The following is a 21,040-nucleotide window of genomic DNA, read 5'->3' as shown; positions in this document are numbered from 1 at the left end:
TTTAGAATCCAAACAATATTCTTTGCTCTTCAAAGTAAGTATCCAAGAATTATACTAGAAAAATGTGTGCATACTGATGTGTTTACATAATGTCATCACATTCTCTGCCCCTTCCTCCTAGGTACATTGATTTACTGACCTCAGTTATATATTACTATTGACTTCATCAGCACATTTGCCAGACTCAGAACAAGTCAGATGTATTTTAAACATGCAAACATATTAAAAATATAACCATATGAATCGTCTAATAAAACTGGGGGTCCATTCTGTTAATGCCATCAATCCCCAGCAACGAGCACACTGAAGGTAAGCAGCCCAATGAGCATTTTCACACTCCCAAAAGTCATGAAATGACAACAGTACAATTTACTACGTTTAACTGTAATCAGATCTAGTGACAGGTACATTTTGCTTAATAGGATTTTTGAAAGGATTAAAATCTTAAGCTATAGAATTCTGTTCTACATAAAAGGATATGGAAATCTTACACTTTCTTTACCATAAAGATGGAAAAGCAGGGTGAGATTTTAAAGGCAGCCTGTGGAAACCCCTTTGGAAAGCACAGCTCCCAGAGGCTGTAGCGAGGCTTTGGAAGGCAGGACTGTGAACGTGCACACCATAGCTGGTTTTTATCTCTAAGTGGAGTTGCTGTACCTTCAGCTGAGCAACACTGCCCTCCAAGCGCTGGGCCTGTTGCCTGGATAAAGCATACCCACACCTTGAAATGAGGGACCCAACTTCCGCTCACATTCTTAAGGGACACTTGGGCTGAGACCCCTGCCTCACACCTGCTCACCTAGTGGAATGCCCAGCAGAACCCCCACGTGATCTGACTTGCTGATCTGTGTTCACAGGCAGTAACCATAGTAGTTTGGGGTCCTGCCTCCTGAGTGTTTCATTTTCAAAGCCTCTCACATTTCATTTAAATAAAGAGGCTCTGCTCTTAACATGTTACAACCACAGCTCTATACACTGTCTCCAGACTTCAGTGAATTGCTGAATTCGCATCATGTCATATGCATATGCAATATGTCTTGGGGAGGACCCGAGGCTTGTGGTGTAATTATAGCTTTGAAGTTTCAGGAGCCAGGAATTCACCTTGCGCCGTAAATACAATCATGAGAAATGTAGATCTGTAGGATTAAATCAAACTGCTTTGGTGAAAAAGAATGCTACAAGGTGCTTTTTTCCCCACCCCCGCTCCCCTTCTTATTCTCACTTCTTAGAGTTTAAGGGTATTAAATCAGCAAGGTCAAGAGAAAGAAAGGTTTTTAATTGAATAAACTGAAAGGAGCTTCATTAAGCATTGTGTGAACTGAGTAATTAGGATTTCCAATCCCTTGTTAAAATAATCCAGTGAATTTCAGGAGGGGAATTTCCCTGAGATTCACAACATATCAACAGAGAAGACCTATGGACTTAACATCACTTTAGGAGGCCGAAGAACTCAGTTCATTAAAAAAAAAAAAAAAAAAAAAAAAAGAACTCAGTTCATTTATTCAATCAGTGTTTGTTGAGTGCCTGCCTTGCATCACGCCGTGTTCTGCAGGCACCGGGCCGGAACCACAAGCAATGTAGGCAGGGTCTCTGTTCTCAAGAAGCTGACATCCTAGTGGGGGTGGGGAGAGATAGACAATAAAAACAAGCACACATGATTTGAGGTAGTGCTACGTGGTGTGCACGGATAGTGGGAGAAAGTAGCAGTCACAGGTGGGGATTGGGTTTGCTACGGTTGGGAAGGCTTCTCCAAGAAGGTGACAATTGATCTAAGAATAACTGATGGGAAGGAGCAAACCACACAGAATTCTGGGAAAAACATTATTAGCAGGAGGGCATTTGGTACCAAGTCTCTGGGTATCCCTGGTGGAAGGAATAACAGTCAAAGGCAGGAGGGGTCCTGGTTATGTAGGACCTGGTAGAACACATGATTCTAGTTGTAATGGGAAACCACTGGAGGATTTCGAGAGAGAGAGAATGGGATTCTTCATGTTTGGTTTGCTGCGTCAATCTACTTGCCTCCAGAAGGAATAGACTAGAGGTACTGAATCATACCACATAGAAGATTTAAAGTAATACCTCTCCGGGCCTGACCCTAGAGAGCCTGATTTATCAGGCTTTCCCAAATTGGATTGTTGGCACCTGCTTTGAGGTTTCTGGCTTGCTGCTGTGGTTGAGTTCCCCTCAAAGTTGGGAAATGATGATACCACATTATTAATTATGAATTTTCCTGCTTAGATGGGAATGAAGCTTGCAATTAAACAAATGCAACAGAATGGCTGAATTCAGAAATTGTGTCAGAAACTGAATGTTACTACCCTTTTTTTAATTGAGCACCTACTGCATCTCAGGCACTGCGTTAGTGGTTTATGTCCTATTTACACCTTGTAAGAAGCATATGAGAAGGAGATAAAGTCTGACTTCATGGCCAGAAAATGTTTGGTTGAGCCTTCAGGTCAGAAGAAAATTGTTGCAGAAATTGGTTGTCGGACAGGACTGGGCGTTTCCCTCCTCTTACACAGAGTTCTCCAACATTTCCCCATTGCATCTTGAATTTAGGATCTCTGTATATTCTTTGGCAATAATCAAATAGGAAAAAAAAGTCTCCCTCTTTTTTTAGCTAGTCTAAATTGGTATCAGTGTATGACTGTAGAATTTCCAAGTTCCATATCTTGTAGATTTCATTTCCTGTGGGGGGGGGCTGGGATGCCTTCATCACCTACAAGGGAAATTAGTGCATTCACCCAAAAGTCCTTTAAAATTTTTAGCTTCCGTAATGCTTTGGGTAACTTCTTTAACCTTTTCAATGGGGGAAGTGACTGAGCTTCCAAACCACACCCAGGCCCTGATGTAAGGCTTCACTCTTCTTCCTGAATCTATGGCAGGTAAAGAGAATCTTCTCCCACTTCCTGAAGCTATCACTGCTGTCGGGGAGAACTTTCTCTTGTGAGCTAAATGAATGAAGTCTTCAAAACCACTTGTCAAAGGATATTGTCCTTGACTTTTAAGTTTTGTACCTTTTAGAGCTTCAGCTTTATTTCTGTTGACATGGAAAATTCTAGACATATTCCACTAGGCTGGGCTTCTTGCTCCTAGGTTACTTACAAAGTAAGTAACCTCCCTTGCTCCTAGGTTACTTACAAAGATCTGGCCCTTTAGTCTCATCTACCCCAAACTCTTTGGCGTGGCCTATGAAGCCTCACATTCAGGTAGTGCAGAGTTGCCTCTTGTTCTGTAGAAGCTAAGAAAGTGTTCAGTGGCCACCCGGGTCTCCACGGAACCTAGTCTGAGAACCAGTGCTCTGGTCAAATCCTTTAATTGTACAGAGGGAAGGCTAAGACTCAGGCAAGGGAGGGAACTTGCCCAGGTTCAAACAGTGAATCCCACAATCCAGATAAAATTGGAACCCTGGATACCTTATTCCTATTGGCCAGAGCTTTCCATAGACTTCTTCACCCCCTGGCAATATTATTCACTTCATTCATTGATCTACTCATGAGACAACTATTTATTAAGTGAGATTTAGGTGCTAGACATCAAAAAGAGATGTAACGGTTTAAGATTGAACCCACAGGGATGTCCTCAGGTGGGGCCCCTTAGTGTCTCTGGGTCTCTAGCCCCGATATCCTCATGTTTTTCAGTACAAACGCATCAGAACCAGTTCGGCCAGAAAGTGGTCATGCACCAGTAGCTCCCCATTTCCTGTTTACCTTGTGAATAACAAGATGCACGCACACATAAACAGTGGGTTCCTGCCATGTGATGGACACTGGGACTCCCAGATGAAGCAAGAGCAACCCCTGCTCTCACAGAGCTCACAGTCCAGTAGAAGAGGCCAATGGAGGTGACACAGCAGAGTGGGTAAGTGCTGGGGTGAGCTCAGCCCTGCAGGGGAGCCAACAGGGAGACGCTATCCCAGTTGGCATGTGTGCAGTCAGAGAAGGCTTCCTGGTTGAAGGGACATTTGATCTGGTTCCTTCAGTGAGCCGAGGAGACTGAGAAAGGGCAGGGAGCAGCAGAAGAGAAAAGGCTTCTCAGATATTTAGAAGATCCAGTGCAAAGGCACTGAGTTGTCAAAGAGTTGTTGGGAGAGCTTTGAGAGGTTCAGAGTGAGTAGATATTTTGAGAATATAGGATAAAGGACTGTGTGGGAAGAAGGGCTATGCCCCACCATTTTTTTTTTTTTTTTTAGAGAGAGAGAGAGAGAGAGAATGAGTGGGGGCTGGGTGGGGGAGAGGGAGAGGAGAGAAAGAGAACCTTCAGCAGGCTCAATCTCATGATCCTGAGATCATGACCTGAATCAAAGTCAGGATTTGGATGCTTGGGGCACCTGAGTGGCTCAGTGGGTTAAGCCTCTACCTTCAACTCAGGTCATGATCTCAGGATCCTGGGATCGAACTCTGCATTGGGCTCTCTGCTCGGCAGGAGGCCTGCTTCTGCCTGCTCTCTGCCTACTTGTGATCTCTTTCTCTCTCAAATAAATAAATAAAATCTTAAAAAAAAAAAAGAGTTGAATGTTTAACCAATTGAGCCATCCAGGTACTCCTGTGCCCCTCCATTCTGACTCTGGGTTGTATTATATCAGAATTGCCGGGGTTGAGGACAAAGATCCTTAGGTCCAACTTTCAAATCAGTCTTACTCTTCCGCTCGGTTGGCACCATCTCATGGCATTCTTTGAACCTCCAAGGCAAGGGCAAATGCAACAAGACTGTCCAGGTAGGGGTCCTTCTACTCCCTCTCAAATGCATAGGACAGGGAAGCCACTGGTGTGGAGACTGGTCCCCTAGGAGGAAAAGCGAAGGGACCCACAGACTCTGAGGGTCTGTGTGCACACAGGCATACAGGGTATGGAATGTGTGTGTCAAAGTGTGTACACATATGTGGGGGTGAATATGTGTGTGTGTGTTCAAGCAGGAGAGACTGAATGTATGCATGAGGCAGTTCATGTGTGTGTGTGTGCGCGCACACACACGCGGGGCCAAATTGTGTGACTGTGTGTGTATATGTCAGTGAATTGTGTGTAAATGTGTGTGTTGTGTGCCTGCTGCTGGAATGAGAGAGTAGGGGGAGGGCTGGGAACCAACACAATGAGAAGATAACGAGCACCTTTTCTGAAGTCCCACATCATTGCAGGAGCTGAGGGGTTAATCCTGATTTCACAAAACTTGTGTCTTTTGGCTGGAGAAGCTGTTGGCAGCTTATCTCACTCTCCCCAGGATTCCTGTTTCACCCTTGTAGTAACATTTAAATTAACTTGCTTTGATGGTCTGGACTCCACATGGCAGGCTGCACAAGATAGAAATGTGCTCACATTAGCAGAAAGAAAAAAGAAAAAGGAGGCAGGCGTGCCCACCACCGCTGACTCAAACTGTTTGTGAGCTGATCGCTTCCAAGAGAGTTCCAACTTTTCCTTCTTGAATATTTTGCAGAAATGGGGAGAAGGGCATGAACACATTAGTGTTCAGCCCACGGAAATAGAAATCTGAGATACAAAGAGTAATAGATAATGTTCTCTGGAGAAAAGAGAGGGCGCCGAGCAGTGTAGACGCGGGGTCTCATGTCACACGACAGCTGAATGAGGAGGTGTCACTACCATCCTCATTTTGCTGATGAAGAGGGCAAAGCCCGTGGCTGGGCAGCCGGAGGAACATCCAGGCCCTAAGTCTCATACCCACGGTCACTCGGTAGGTCGGGAGCCCCATGGAGAAGCACAGAGCCGCCTAGTCACGCAGAACACCCTCTCCCAAGGTTTACTCTTTATTGACTGGTTTCCAGGATTTATCATGATGGGGCTTCATTTGGGAAGAGGTTAACTTCTCTGCTTCCTAACAGACTGGTGTGGAAATTTTTCTTTACAGAGAAACCCTCAAGAACCCTCATTTTCTAGGGATTTGGGTTTTGGAATGCTCGTAAATTTTGTAAATTTGGTTGTTTTGATACTGTACATCTCAAGAGGCTCCCGGGTGTGTGTGCGTGCGTGCGTGTGTGTGTGTGTGTGTGTGTGTCTTGGTCCTCAATCGTGTGTCAAGAAAATCTGCAGTTCTTTTCTCCTGGGCCTCCTGTATTCTCTGTGCATTGTGTGATTCTTGCATTCTGTGTGAACACCCTTTCTGTTCTGTCCATCTTAATCAAGGCTTTGCAAAAGCTAAGGTTTACTTTCATTTCAAAGCATCCTATTCCTTGGCTCTTAGTTTAAACTCTTTTTGTTTTGTTTTGTTTTTAAGATTATTTATTTATTTGTTTCACAGAGAGATCACAAGTAGGCAAGTAGGTAGGCAGGGGCCGGGGGAAGCAGGGTCCCTGCTGAGCAGAGAGCCCGATGCGGGGCTCGATCCCAGGACCCTGAGACCACGACCTGAGCCGAAGGCAGAGGCTTAACCCAGTGACCCACCCAGGTGCCCACTTTAAACTCTTTTCTGTAACTTTCACCCAACTGGAGTTACTCAGTTGGATGAAAATTGGAATTCTTAATGTTACCAAAATCAAATTCGTGTGTGCCTACAGTTAAGCACATGGGGAACTCTTCTATTAAGGAATAATTGTAAGTCTATTCTAGCTTTAAAGACTTTTTTTATGATGATGTTTAAGCTGCAATGTTTTTATGTTTCGTAGCATTAATATGTCTCAGAAATAGAGTTAATATCCTTTGTAAGGATGTTTATGTTTTTAGACTTTAATTTCAACTTAAAATTTCAAGTCTTTGATTCACTATAGTTAAACACCCTAACCCTACTCAATGCACGTTTAAGGGTGTGTAAGTCTATAGTTCTTCCTTTCAATAATGATTTCCCAGTTGAGTATTTCTTCATTCAACACATTCTCACTGTGTACTCAGTATCTTCCAGGCACTGTGCTAGGTGCTGGGATCCAGCAGTAAAAGGCAGATGTAGCCACTGCCTTATGAACACATGAAAATAGACTGCACAAGGCACCAGGAAGGAAATGAGAGATGGGCGGCTCTATGGACAGTGATCAGGGAAACCTTCATTACCGAGGTCATCAATGAATTGCACGACTTTGGATAACTACTGATAAAAATGTGGATGGGAGCTTCTCCATGGGCCATCTGTGACAACACTAGACTCGTCTCAGGTTGCTTGTGGCCAATGGGGAGCCAGTTTCCTTCCATCCAGTCTTAGTTTCTCTAAGTGGCTGCTGAGCTAGGGCGATCGCATCTGGGGACCCTTGAACTGCCTTCACGGCTGACTTGTTAGTGCCCAGCTGCCCTGAAGGGACTGCTCTTGGGACTGCTGCTGGGACCCGTGGTGTGTGGGCCTGGAGCATCTTCCAAAGAGCCCATTGGTGCCTGAAAGCCGAGATAGCCAAACTGTAAGGAATGCACACCACCCTGTCTCAGGCATCCGCATTCTGGGTTTCAGGATTTGAAAATTCTCCAACTAGTGCTTTCTTAGCTGTAGAATTAGGAGGAGACCCTAGTCCATCTGGGGGGCTACTTCTGGGCTCTAGAGGTTCTACTACTCTAGTTGGGGAGATCTGATGACTCTTAGGGGTACAATTAAAATCTTTGCCATCAATATCCTTTCCACTTAATTTCTTTTTTCCTCATGTATTTCAGAATCATCCTCATCATCTCCCTGTTTGAGGTCTCGGTTCCAACCCCATTACTCTCTCCATTGCTCCTACAGCCCACACATAGCACATACGTCATCCACAATCATGTTTGAAAAAAATTCTCCACCCCCCACCCCAATAGAATGTAGGCTTCTTGAGAGCAGAGACCCTACTTATGTTCCTTTTTAAAAAAATTATTATTTTTTTTAAGATTTTATTTATTTATTTGATAGACAGAGATCACAAGTAGGCAGAGACGCAGGCAGAGAGAGAGAGGAGGAAGCAGGCTCTCTGCTGAGCAGAGAGCCCAATGTGGGACTCGATCCCAGGACACCAGGATCATGACCTGAGCCAAAGGCAGAGGTTTTAACCCACTGAGCCACCCAGGTGCCACCCCCACCTTTTAAATTTTTTTTTTCCTTTTTTGAAAAACTTTTTTTCCTTTTTAAATTTTTTTTCCTTTTTTTTTTAAAGATTTTTTTTATTTATTTGATAGAGAGAGAGCGAGACTGCATGTATGAGCAAGGTGGGGGGGGGCAGAGGGAGATGGAGAAGAAGGTTCCCCATCCCAGGACCCTGGGATCATGACCTGAGCTGAAGGCAGATGCTTAACTGACTGGGCCACCCAGGCGCCCTGACCCTGCTTATGTTCTTAATAGGTATAACTTAACACAGATAGAACACGGCCTGGCACAGGATGAGTGCTCACCAAATGCTGGGTGAATGAATGACACAATGCATTGGCCTCCTAACAGGACATCAGGCCCATTGGTCCTTTGGTTGATATATGTTTTATCCGTCACCAGAAAACTCCCCTCCTGAAATTCTCTGGGGTATTTTAAGAAGGGAATCCTACTTACTCAGTTCACACAATGCTTTCTGATCACGGAGACAGTGTCACAGTAACTTCATTGGTTTAATGAAAACCCTGTTCAGATTTTCTCCTTACCATCACAAGGTGGAGCACAGAATGATGGGAAGATTCCCATGCATTCTCTCTCCATTCATGACCCCCCAAGAAATGCACCTTTTTGTCTATCTTTTGACAAGATTCCCAAAGAATTTTTTTAATCAACATATAATGTATTATTAGCCCCAGGGGTCCAGGTCTGTGAATCACCAGGTTTATACACTTCACAGCATCACCATAGCACACACCCTCCCCAATGTCTATAACCCCACCCCCCTCTCCCAGATTCCCAAAGAAATTTTCCCCAGAGAAAGTTTTCAAAACTTTTTGGTGGGCCAAAGCTATTTCTGGATGAGTAACAGGAAGAAATTGCCCTTCTGGGGGCAGGATGGGGGGGTGTCAGGAAAATGGCAGTTTTCTCTCTCATCTCCCAAGATTTCAGGCGAAGGGCTGGAGACACATGATTTATTTCACCCCTCGATAAGTCTAGACTACTGCACTGTCCTCCTGTCTCCCAGGCCACCATCTTGTCTTTATTTTGCCTTCATTTTTGAAGGAGAGCTTCACTCAGGATAGAATTGTGTGTTGATCTATTTTTTCCTTCTGCAGTTTGAAGGTTTTATTCTATTGTCTTGTCTCTGTTGAGAAGCTGGATACAGCTTTTGTCATTGTTTGCCTGTATATAACATCTTTCTTCTCTCACTCTTTTAAAAAAATAAATTTTATTTATTTATTTATTTATTTGACAGAGAGAGAGAGCGAGCGAGCGAGCGAGCATGGGCACAAGCAGGGGGAGGGACAGGCAGAAGCAGAGGGAGAAATAGGCTTCCTGCTGAGCAGGGACACCCCCCCCACCCAATGTGGGGCTCTATCCCAGGACCCTGGGATCATGGCCCAAGCCAAAGGCAGGCACTTAACCCTAGTTCCCCTCTCTGACTTTTTTAAGATTTGTCTTTTCTTCTTTAATTAGAATATGATAACCTTTGTTTGGCTGGCTTGCTAGCTTTCTCCTTCCTTCTTTTTTTCCCTCCTTCCCTCCTTTCTCTCTCTCTCTGTCTCTCACTCTTTCTTTCTTTCTAAAATATATCCTGTTTGTGACTTATAGAGTTTCTTGGGTCCATGGTTTTTTTTTTTTTTTAATCAAATTTGGAAAATTTTGGCCATTATTTCTCTATGTATTTTTCCTGCTTCAAATCTTTTTTCCCCCTCTCTTCCTGGGACTCGAATGAAATATATGCTGGACCTGACTTTTTCCCTCAAGTCCTTGAAGTTCTGCTTCAGTATTCTTTTTTTTTTTTTTTTTCCTTTCCCTATATGCCTTAGTTTGGTTTGTTTCTATTCACCTGTCCCTGAGTTCATCAGTATGTTTGTTTCTTCTTCTGCAACGTACATTATGCTGTTTAGCCCATGTAGTGAATTTTAAAATTTCTGATATGGTGATTGTTTTTTTTTTTTTTTTGCTAGACTTTGCTAGAATTTGCTAGAATTTTTTGCTAGAATTTGCTTTTGATTGTTTCCATAGCTTCCAGCTGTTTACGAAGAGTCCCTAGGTGTTTACTCGTTGCTCCTGTTGTTTTCACTGAAAATTGTGAATATATTTATAAATGCTATTTTAAAGACATGGCCTCTTGATCCCAACAACTCTGCCATTTCTGGTTATGTTTCTATTGATTTCCTTTTTTTCCTGGTTGCATGTCACATTTCCCCTGATTTTTTCCCCCCATGTCTCATAATTGTTTATCATATGTTGCATATCTAGATGCTATGTTTTTGAGGTGTAGATTTTTGTGGTTTTCCTTTGAAAGGTGCTGAGATGTTATTGTGGGTGTTGGGTTTTTTTTCCTGGCAAGCTTGATCCCACCAAGGCTTGTTCTAAGGGCTTGTCAGGATGAGACACATGGGATGTGGCGTAGCTTTCTCCTAAAAACGGCCTTTCTGGAGTTGCAATGGAATGCCTGGGTTTCCCATCATCTGTTTCCACTCTGGCTGGTCAGAACCCCATGGAAGCCCCCAGTGTGTGACCTTTGTGATCTCCATTCTGCTCTTGGGTCCCCCGGTGGCTCCCTCTGCAGTGTGCCGTGCACAATAACTTTGTTGTGGGACCTGGCTCAGGGTTCTTGGGAGAGCAACATAGAGAATCCGGGTCTCTGGTCTTTCCATCTGGGCTTTTCCATACTGTATTGTGTGGGGCCTCATTTTCCCTCTGTGGTTCTGCCCTGGGGCCCAGAGTTCATGTAACAGAACTTTGTGTAGAAAAGGCTGAAGGAGCGTATAATGATTTCTTCTCTCCTGTATGAGATTGACACCCACACTTGTGATGAAACTATGTTTAACCTTTCAGGATTCATTTCAGGGGCACTATTGGGGAAGCACAGGGAAATGTCCAGCAAGTTTTTCAGTACTCTCTTCTTAGCTTCCTTCTTCAGTTCACAAAGCCATGGGGCACTGCTCAGAGTATCTGTCTGATGCAATCATGGGCTATTTTCCTGTCTTCTTGAATAATCCTGATGCTGAGCCTGTCTTTCTGGAGCAACTGTGTGTTGATTTCCATTCTTCGAGCTGATGCTCAGATACTGATTTGTACTGCTGCACTTTTCTGGGAGTGGCTGCAGACAGAAGTGGGGCTGGAGGCCTGGCAGGTCGGAACGGTGGGGCACAGCAGGAGGAGGGCCTCTGGGTGCTGAGTTCTGCTTGTGAGATGTGCAGCACTGCTCAGTTTTCTTAAGCTCTCCAGTCTCCGTTTCCTCCCTCCCTCCCTCCCTCCCTTCCTACCTTCCCCTGGCTTCTGGAAGGAAGGGGACAAAGGAGAAGTATGTTTTGTTAAGTGATTAAGAGCACTTAATAAAAAACCACTCCGTTGTGGTTTTTAAAAGCTGTAGAACTTTTAAAACCTTAGAACTGAGCCAGCCCTCAGTTCAAATCTTAGCTCCCAAGCTCCCAACTAGGAAGATTTCGCAAGAGTCCCAGTACCTCTTCAAGCCTCAGTTTATTCAGCTGTGGGATGGAGGTAGTAACTCTGGAGGGATATTATTTTGAGAATTGAATAAAAATGGAGTAACTGGGAAGCAGCCACCTGAGCTGCTCTGGCAGGTGCTCGAGTTCTTGCTCCCAGTTCACTCTGGACCCGTTCCAGAGCCGGGTCTGGGATGAGCTGCCGGGTTGCTTGAGTTTCCTCCTGTCCTGACTCTGTCTCCTGTCTTCTTGCTGGGGAGAGTTGGTCTGGAGTGGGGGTGAAGGTCACTTCTGAACTTATATCTCTGCCAAAACATCCATGACAAAAATTTATTTTGTGGATTTGGGTTGGAAACGTCCCCGTCCACTTACCCTAACCTGTTTTCTGCCTCCATGTAACACATGTTTTCACTCTGGGCGAGATCCTCAGGGATTGGATAAACCCTATAATAATTTCTGATTGAAAATAAGTAGTAATAAAAAATAATAACAATAATGAATAACAGATAATAAAATTAATAATAACAAATAATATTAAAACAATAAACAACCACCAGTTGGGAATGGAAAGACAACCATGAACAGAGAGAGACTCTGTGTCATAGTTTGCTTCACGAACGTTATTCAGGCTCCCCGTGATGCTAGTTCTCAAGAGGGACTTAAGACACCATTTCATGGGGAAAGGACAGAAAAGCAATGAGCTGCGATGGAGGAGGGAGTTAGGGTGGGGCCCCGAGGGAGCCCCTGTGCAGGGTCATCCAGAGAAGGTTCTAGATAGGAAGTGACACTTGGGCTGGGTCTTCCCCTTGAGGTACTGGGGAAGGCAGGTGTTCCCCCCAGAGTGTAAAGTAGGCCAAGAAATGAGAAAAAGCATCACATTAGCCAGGGGTCCTGAAGACAATGTGTAGCAATTTGCAAGAGCTGGATGTTAACTTTGCAGGAATTTTGTGAGCTGGTCATTAAACACAGCCATGATTAAAAAAATAAATTATATCAGCTTCCATTTAAATACATTATATTAAAGGTAACACTATAATTAAAGGTCATAAATACTCAAAAACATGTCACTTCTTTATTGTCACTGCATTTTACTGCCCTCTAACCTCTTGTGGTTACTTATTTCTACCGTATCTGCGAGGTGGAAATATGATATAATGGTGTACCCGTACTTTTCTCCTCCCAGTTCCCCATTCCGTGGTCATACGTCAGCTACTTGGATGTGATCATGGTCCAGATATCTACACCACAGATACTGGCAAATGGTACAGATCAGGGCTTTATTTTGGAGAGCTGGTTGTTAAACATTTATTAGCATACCTCTGCCTGCACTGTAGGGGAAGGGGGCACCAGCTGAAGCAGAGAGAGGCTGAACCAAGAGGAGACTTGGATGCCAAGCTTTGGAGCTTGGATTTCTCCCTAGAAGGAACAGGAAGCTGCTGGAACTATAAGCTATATGATTCGATTTGTTATAGAAAGACCCCTCAGGTTGCTGTGTGGTGGGTGGACTGGAGTGGGCTGCACAGGGGTATGGGATACCAGTGAGCGGGCTGTTGAAATAAAGAAGAAAAGATGGGGTCGGCTTTAGTGATTAAATGTTGGGAGTTAGGGAGCATGACCAATCTAAGACAGCCCCACCTCCTGCCTTGGGACATTTGGTAGAAGATGGCAGGGCCTCCAAAGGATTGCTGGATAGGGAGAGTGTCCAGTCTTATGAGAACATCCCCATGCAGTGGGGCCTTACCCTTCTGTTCTGGCCTGCATCAAATCTGGAGGTACTTACAGGGATTTACTTTCTCTGTGTGAAGTTGGGTAACTCTGGCCTTTTACCCGTGGACTGAATTCTCTAGAGATGCACCGTGGGGTTGGAAACATGTACTGGGATTGATGGGACCCAGCTCCCTTTATTCCAATGACTCCTTGGGCATGAATGATGGTGTCCTACCTGAGCCTCAGTTTACTTCTCTGTAAAATGGGTTTTGTCACCCACACCCTATTCTCCTCCCCATGGAACTCGTGGGAGAAGGGACACATGCCAGTGATTTTTCTAGCGGTGTCAGATGGTTTTCCCCAGGGCCAGGGTAAAAACTAGGAAAGTTCCTAGCACAGAGAGAAGAAAAGTCTAGTTAGGTGTCATTCTTGAAAAACAGCAGGGAATGCCAGGAGGCACTCTGGGACCCCCACGCCATAGCTGTAGGAGAAATGTTTCCCATCTGAGAGTGTGGAGTGGAGTGCCAGGGACTGGGAGGGTAGTTATCGCCAACCACATGGGAGGAGTCCAAGGTGTGACCTGTGTGCTTTTGGCTCCAGGATAGCTGGCAGCTGGCCAGCTCTCAGCCATCCTGTTCTTTGCCCCTGAAGGTCTTAGTCATTAGCAGTCCCCATGGAGTGGGTCATGCTTGCTATCGATTAGCGATTGTGCTGTAAAGTCCCAGGTCCAAATATTAACTAAACTGAACAAACAGAATCATCCATATAGAATGTAAGCGCCCTTGTTTTCTATCTTCAGAACTTGTTTGTTTCCTTTAGGATCACTTACCAAAATGCAATCTTCCTTGTTAATATCTTCATTGTATCCCCTCACAATTTCATCTCAATGGTGTGGAAGCTTGTGAACCCAATAGCTGTGTCTGTTTCATTCCCAGCACCCAACAGGAGCCCATGCACTGAGGTGGCTCATGAAATATCAATTGATGAATGAATTAGGCAAGTCCCCATCCCATCATTTACCCTACCCCCCTTTATGACAATCTTATTGTTTCCATAATCTGCTTTTGTTTCCTTAACGTGCAAGGGAAGAAATATGGAGAACAGAGTTTCCAGGTGACTTACTGGCAGAGTGACAATGGCCATTGATTGAGCAATGACCAGGGGTCATGAAACTTCATGGGCATTATCACTTTTTATCAGAACAGGGCACCAGCAGGCATGGTCCACCATTATGTCCATTTTGCTGATGAGGAAAGTAAGGTTCAATTAGGCTAGCTCAGCTTTCTGAGGTCTCATAGCTGGAATGTCATAGAATAGTGCACAGATATGTCTAGCTTTGGGGTCTTGCTTTTTGTTTCATATGCCAGTGCTTTGAAAATCCTGGTTCTCAACTCTAGCTATACACTAGAATTATCTGAGCATTAAATATATATATATATATATATATATATATATATATATATATAGTTGCTTGTCTCCCAGTATTGAGGTTTCTGATTTAGTTAGTCAAGGGTATGGCTTGGGATATTGGGGTTTTTAAATCTATCCCTATTTCCTACACCCATCAACATGCAGTCAAAAATGGAAAATGGAAAAAAAAAAAAAGGAAAATGATTGCCCTGGAAAGCATGAGATAAACGTGGAACCGGTCAAACAGCTTTGTTCAGGGGCAAGTCCAGACAGGGCTTGCTGGGAAGGGCTTTGATGATGGTGCCTCGTGGCTTCCTGTGACGAATGCACAGCCCAGATAGGAGAGGACTCTTGTAGGATGTCGCCCCAAAAGGTGAGACCTAATGTTATTCATCTGTAGTGTGGAGATGATGAGAATTCTGGTATTGCTTGGCTGGGATCCTAGACTCTTAGGGCTGGAAGCGAACTTAGAAATTCTCACTGAGGTCCAAAGATGTGAGACAAGTTGCCCAAGCCCACAGAGTGAGCAAGAGGCAGAGACACAAAACGAGATAGTGAATGAGAAGCTGAAATTAGACTGACTGCTGGGGCCAGTTCCAGATTTATCACTCCGGGCTTTGTGGCTCTCAGCAAGTCTCTATACCTACTCTGTTGTACAGAGTACAACTCTCTCCAGGGTTCTGTGAGATCAAAAGGAAAGTATGTTTGCAACGTGCTTAGCCCAGTGCTTGGCACATGGGGGATGTGCCAATCTTTCTGTGGTTGATAAAAGTAGAATAGAGAATACACACAAAGACATAATGGGGCCCCAGATGTCACCCTGAATGGGCGGTGACATTGCAAAGGACCTGGGGCCTGTGGAGAAGTTACCCAAGTGATCCTGTGGTTGGGAGCTGGGGCTGATGTGAAGCCTACATGCAGCCAGAGTTAAGGTCCCCGCTCCTGCCCCTTGGTGTGGGTGAGGTTGGGTTGATAGGAAATAGGAGCAGCGCCAGTGTTCCTATTGTAGGGACCAGCAATGAGACTTCAGGTGACACACGGCGTGCAGGAAGGCACAGCAGACTTGGATCCCCCGTGGGGTGAAAGTTGTTGCTCAGTCTATGGTTATTGCACTGAATGAAAGACCCTGTCATCTTTTGAGGATTTGGAAATCCATTCCCAGGAGTGCCAGTCTCTGGGCACAAAGATGAGTTTTATTGACTTGAGGCTAGGGAACCAGGCTCTGACCAAGGATTAAAGGGCATAGCTCAGGTGAAACGTTCAGCACTCTGAGTCCAGTACATATTAGCTACTGTTATTTACTGCTAACAATAAACTCCGAGTGTCGGGCACTTTTATTCTGCCTGCGTTCAAACTGTGGCTTGGCTGAGTAATTTGGATGAGTAGATTTCATCTCTTGGGTCTCATTTCCCTCATCTGTAAAATGGGCCAAGAGCGTGATCCCATCCCATGTTTGAAGTAAGATGAGCCATCAGAAGTTGAGCTCAGTGTCTGACATAAGGGAAGAACAGAGGAAATGTCTGCCCTAAGGCTGGTGTTGAAGGCTGGGTTACACGGAATTGTGAGTGTGCCTCTGACACAGATTGTAAGCCAGAGGGGGAATGGAGATTGCTGTCAAAATGGAACTGTATTCACCAACCCCGGACTTTACATCCCGATTCCAGTTATCACCTTTCTATGTCCTGTCCTGATGGGGTGAAAAGTCCCCACATGCGAGTTGGAGAGTTTGGTAGCCTAAGGTGCAAGGGGAATTTTGCTTTCTCTTGGAGAAAACCACTTAACTCCTGAAAAAGGGAAGCTCATTGGGAAGCCAGGCATTATAAGCACAAAATTCTTGAGACCTGCTTGTAAACTGCTTGGAGAAGGGATTTGAGCTTCCTTCATCCACCTCTGCTCAGGATTCTCAGAGAAAGAAGCTGAGATCTGCAGAAATGAAGTAGTTGGTTGGCCCAAGGCTTCAGAATGTGCCAGCTGGCAGACGTGGGCCTGGAACACGGGTCTGTTGACGCTGGATCTGCTATTTCCTTCATTTCCACCCTTCGGCACTACTGTTGTTATTATTAGTGATTATTATTACTAATTATTGTTATTATGATATGTGCGTAGGTGACTGTGAGCAATGGAAAGAGGAATGGTAGTAAAAATACCTTAACCATTGGTTAGGTTTGTCTTTGTACCCCAAGTTCCTAGAGATGGAGAGTTCTTTTGAGAACTGATTGAAAATGTTGACTTTGGTGAGCTGGATTAGACAAATGGCTTTTCTCAACCGGGGAACTGGCATCCAGACTTTTGTAGACATTTGGCTTTTAATAAGTTGAGGGCAAATAATTCATTTCTCTCTGTAAGAGTAAAACACATTCTGCCCTCATCACTTCCAGTGAAGTGCCCTCCAGTGCCCTCCACCACGTCCAGTGGATGCAAGCTGAATGTGAGAAGGGGGTTTCTGTGGGGTACTCCTGCATTCACAGGTTTTTCCATTGGGAGGGAAATTCTTGAGACTGAAGTTTTGGAGGAAAGTTTTAGTTCTTCACCCTTAATCCATGTCTGACTTTATCTACAAGATTAGCTGAAAACCAATGACATTTCTGGGTGACCATTTTTGACCCACAGAAATGACCATTTAATATGGTCCCAGCGTAATATTGGCTGGGCACCCATGAGGACGCTAGTGACTGCTCTGGAAAAGGGAAAGAGATAGCTGAGTCAAACCCTTTTGGGATTCTTGCCGATTGCTGTTTTTGTAAGAGGCGGTAGGGTATTGCGTCAGAGTCCTGAGTTCAAATTCAAGCTCTGGAGCACTAACACAACGCCCTCTGGCTTCTCTTTCTCTTTCTCTCAGGGTTGTTGCATATGCCACTTACCCACAGACTCTTCTAATTCACAGAAGCTCAGTGGGTTCCCTCCTTGTGTCCCCCCACACTGTTTGACCAAAGTGGCACGATTTGTGGGACTTCACAATTTTTGTAAGATTTATTATAACTTGTGAAAAATCAGTGGCCATTTTGCATTCAAGTACATGGAGAATTAGATGCATTAAAAAAAAAAAATTCCAAGATCTTATCCTTAGATCTTCATCTGGAAAGAAAATGAAATGAACAGATTCACAAAAGAATCGACCTAATTATTAAGTTTCTGCAGCTTTCAATGCCGATTTATTAAGTTACATCTGTTAAATACATTAACACATACATTTCTTTCACAGTGATTAGATTTCACACAGTAGTGCCCGAAGACATAAGATGATTACCAGTTACCAGTATCCAACTCATACAATATGCACTTTACCTTGGGATCGTGACGTTTTAACATAAAACATAGAATCAATGAAAGCGCTTGGGGTTTATCAGTAAAACCACATAAATACCTACATTTGTTCAATCTGTATACCCCTGGAACAAAAGCAGGGGCAGTTACATATTTTACTGACTTTATGAACAAAGTCATCTAGTAAGTTCAGCTATGTTATTTGTTTCTCCCTCCTCCTGAATATTTGCAACAGGACAGTGGGTCTTGCCTGTCATGTTCCTTCTTGTCTTGCTCCCCAGGATCTAGATAAGTGCTGTCATGTGACAAATGTTCAAAACACAAAACAAAACGGATTCATGGATGAAATAAAAGACTGCTGGGCTGTGTGTTAGGACCTATGAGTTCTAGTCTCAGCACTGCTACTAGCTACTGACTGACATTGGACTGTTTATCTCCCATCTTCCCAAGCCCAGGTTTCTTCATCATTAAAATGATGTAACTTGGAGTAGATAAGCTCTGCAGATCATATTGGTTGTAAACTTCCATGACATTCTCTATTGGTCAAGATCAAACAGTCATTCTGTGTTGGATACTCTTGGAACAAGTAGGAAATGGCAGCCACTTGCAGGCTGAGAGCCACCAGACTCTTGACAAGGCTGGCCTTCATGATCCAATAAAACACACAGAAGTCAATTTAAAAATGCTCATGGTAAAAAAAAAAAATACAAATGGCACATCATCATAGATTTGGAAAAGACCTCAGACCTCCTTTTGTGCTATCTCTTCCTGCCACCTCAATGAAGGAATGGCTTCTCCAGAACCTTTGAGATAAGCCCTTTGCTTGAATATATCCAAGGACTGAAAAGTCACTATTTGGGGACATTCTATTTTGGGGGTAAAAGGCTTCTCTGGGTATTGGGCCAGAAATGATAACCTTGTAAACTGCCACTCCTTAGCCCCAGGGCTTTCTCTAAGGGACCTGGAAGCAGTCCCCTCCCCGCTTCCATATCCCCCATAGGTATTCAATAATACTTCTCACATCTTCCTCCAATTTCTCCTCCAATTTTTTTTTCTCCTCTAGTTATTAAAATAAACACTATTTGCTAAGAGCAGAGGGTAACTGGATGAGCCCAGGACTAAAATTCTTGAAGACGGTATCTCAGCCCCAGATCTGCCACGAACTCACTGTGTGGCCCGGAACAAGTAACTTCTACCTGGGCTGGCGTTCTCTTCTTAAAATGGGGCGATGGAAGGGATGGGGGCCAAATTTGTCTCAGAGCTTGGGAAGCTCTGAATATGGTGGTCAGTGCGGGGCAGGACACAGGTGTGACGGCTCTGATCACCCTCTCCTTCACCATCAGAGCAGAAGGATTCAGGGGTTAGCCGTCTGCTGACTTCTCCCCAGGCCCAGCTGTCACGATGATGCAATCACATTGAATATCCAGGAGAGAGGTGCCCACGGAAAAAAATTTCCGCTGCACACAGCAAAACACTTTCAGGACTCTGAGCCCTAGGACAGCAAGACAGCTTGAGACAAGCTGTCTGTGTTTTGCCTGTGTTTTGCAAAGGTGCAGAGTATAATGCACAATCCTCTCCTGAAGAATTAAGCCCCAGTGTCGCAATCACAGGAACATGACTGGGGAAGGACTGGGGAAAATACCTTGCAAGAGAATGTTGGCAAGGGCCGTGCCTCGTGCACAGTAAGCTAGCCAAACTTTTATAATCCAGAGGGGTTACTGACGAGCGCGGAGGTGGAACTTCTCTGGGGTGACGTAGCTTAGGCTGAACTGGAGCCAAGGGACCCGGTCTGCCCTTGTTGTTGAACGGAACCAGACATTTTCAGGATGTGAAAGTCCTACTGTACCCAAGTCAAAACAGTTAGGAGTTTTCGTAGCCGAAGCCATGAAGCTCTGCCAAATAGATCGAAACTGGGCTAGAGTCAAAATGTGAGTACCCCCTGCATTTTGATCACGGGTCCTGCATTTTCTGAAGGCACACGGGCTTTTCAGAACACCTCTCAGGTTCTCATCTTTTCTTGGCTCATCCGCAGGTTCTCATATTTTCAAGGGTGTCAAGGGCCAAACTCAAGTGCAGGAGATGATAACCTATCTGCACATATGGCTTAAATGATGGATTCGACTCTAGGAAACACTCTATCGTATTCCCTTTTATTAATGGAAAACTCTATGAGCAGCTATTTGAAAAACCACTTAGCATAAACACAAATCATTTTGTTAATGATCACCCTTCATCAGATGGCACTCATTTTCTGAATGAGAAAATACCCACACGCCTAAAGTTGGCTAATTATTTAGCTAATACTACCCATATAAATGAAAAGGTCTGCAGACCATGGAGGGGCTGAGCGGTTAGAATGAACCCATCTGAGACTAAAATAATTTCTCTCTGTGTCCCCAGAGCGAGTAGGCAGTCAGTAAATGTGGAATTGATTGGAATTCAGCCTTTTGAGACACATTGGACCAGCAGAGCATTTTCCCCCAAATTAACTATTTTCTAAAGCGCATAAGCTGCTCCTTCTTCCCTTGCCTTGTCTTTGACTGCATCTCATTTACTCCTCTTAGGAGACCAGAATGTTCTCAAGCATTCTCTTGTCTCATTTTTAAAAACTAGTGCACTAACTTTGGCCACAGAGAGAATGCCTAGCAAACAGAAGTTTTGACTCGAGTCCTACTGGAAACGTTTGGCTGGCCCTTTCTGAATGGTACAAGATATAAGGATTTAACAAATTTAGCTGGGATCACTTCAGCACAACACGCCTTTCAATAAACCAGCTTATGACGGGACCAAAATAAACAAGTGACAGAGTTTCCACAAGTGGTCGAGTCTTTTAGGATAGCAGGAAACTTCTGTTTCTTGGATGAACTTCCAAATCCGCCAGATCTCCATAGGTGCAGTGGGTGGGTCTGAAGACCCTTGGTTACCAGAGTTCCTTGTAGTGGAGAAGAATGTGAGCGGGCCACTCTGGACTCTTCCATGCACATCCTGTCCTGCATCCCACGTTTGAGACACAGGCAAACACAGCCAGACCATTTTATGTTCTCCACGGGATGGGAGTTCTGATCCTGGAGGCACCCTGGAGTCGTTGATAAAAATTATCCTGATCTGCCAGCAAACATTGTTCTAGGAGTAGGTTGAAGGAGCACTGTCTTATCAAGCTGGTTTTATAGTTACTGAGAAACCTTTCCTTTCTGCTTTAAGTAAAGGGTAATTCCTCCGTCTCA

Source organism: Neovison vison, chromosome 9 (genome assembly GCF_020171115.1).
Source record: "Neovison vison isolate M4711 chromosome 9, ASM_NN_V1, whole genome shotgun sequence".
NCBI lineage: Eukaryota > Metazoa > Chordata > Mammalia > Carnivora > Mustelidae > Neogale > Neogale vison.
Note: the sequence above shows the minus strand (reverse complement) of the source record.